Source organism: Octopus bimaculoides, chromosome 7 (assembly GCF_001194135.2).
Source record: "Octopus bimaculoides isolate UCB-OBI-ISO-001 chromosome 7, ASM119413v2, whole genome shotgun sequence".
Lineage (NCBI taxonomy): Eukaryota > Metazoa > Mollusca > Cephalopoda > Octopoda > Octopodidae > Octopus > Octopus bimaculoides.
Window position 1 is genome coordinate 9,608,975 of NC_068987.1, and position 313 is coordinate 9,609,287.

The window sequence follows — 313 nt, forward strand, 5'->3', positions numbered from 1 at the left end:
GGACTTTTAAGGAAGTGTACACAAGAAATGTGTGAAGGCGCACAGCTTTGTGGTTAGAGCGTCGGGCTCATAATCATGAGGCTGTGAGTTCGATTCCTGGACCGAGCTGTGTTGTGCTCTTGAGCAAGACACTTTATTTCACGTTGCTCCAGTTCATTCAGCTGTAGAAATGAGTTGCGATGTCACAGGTGCCAAGCTGTATCGGCCCCTTTGCCTTTCCTTTGGATAACATCGGTAGCACAGAGAGGGGAGTCTGGTATGCATGGGCGACTGTTGCCTAGACTTGTGCCTCAGAGGGTAACTTTCTAGACAC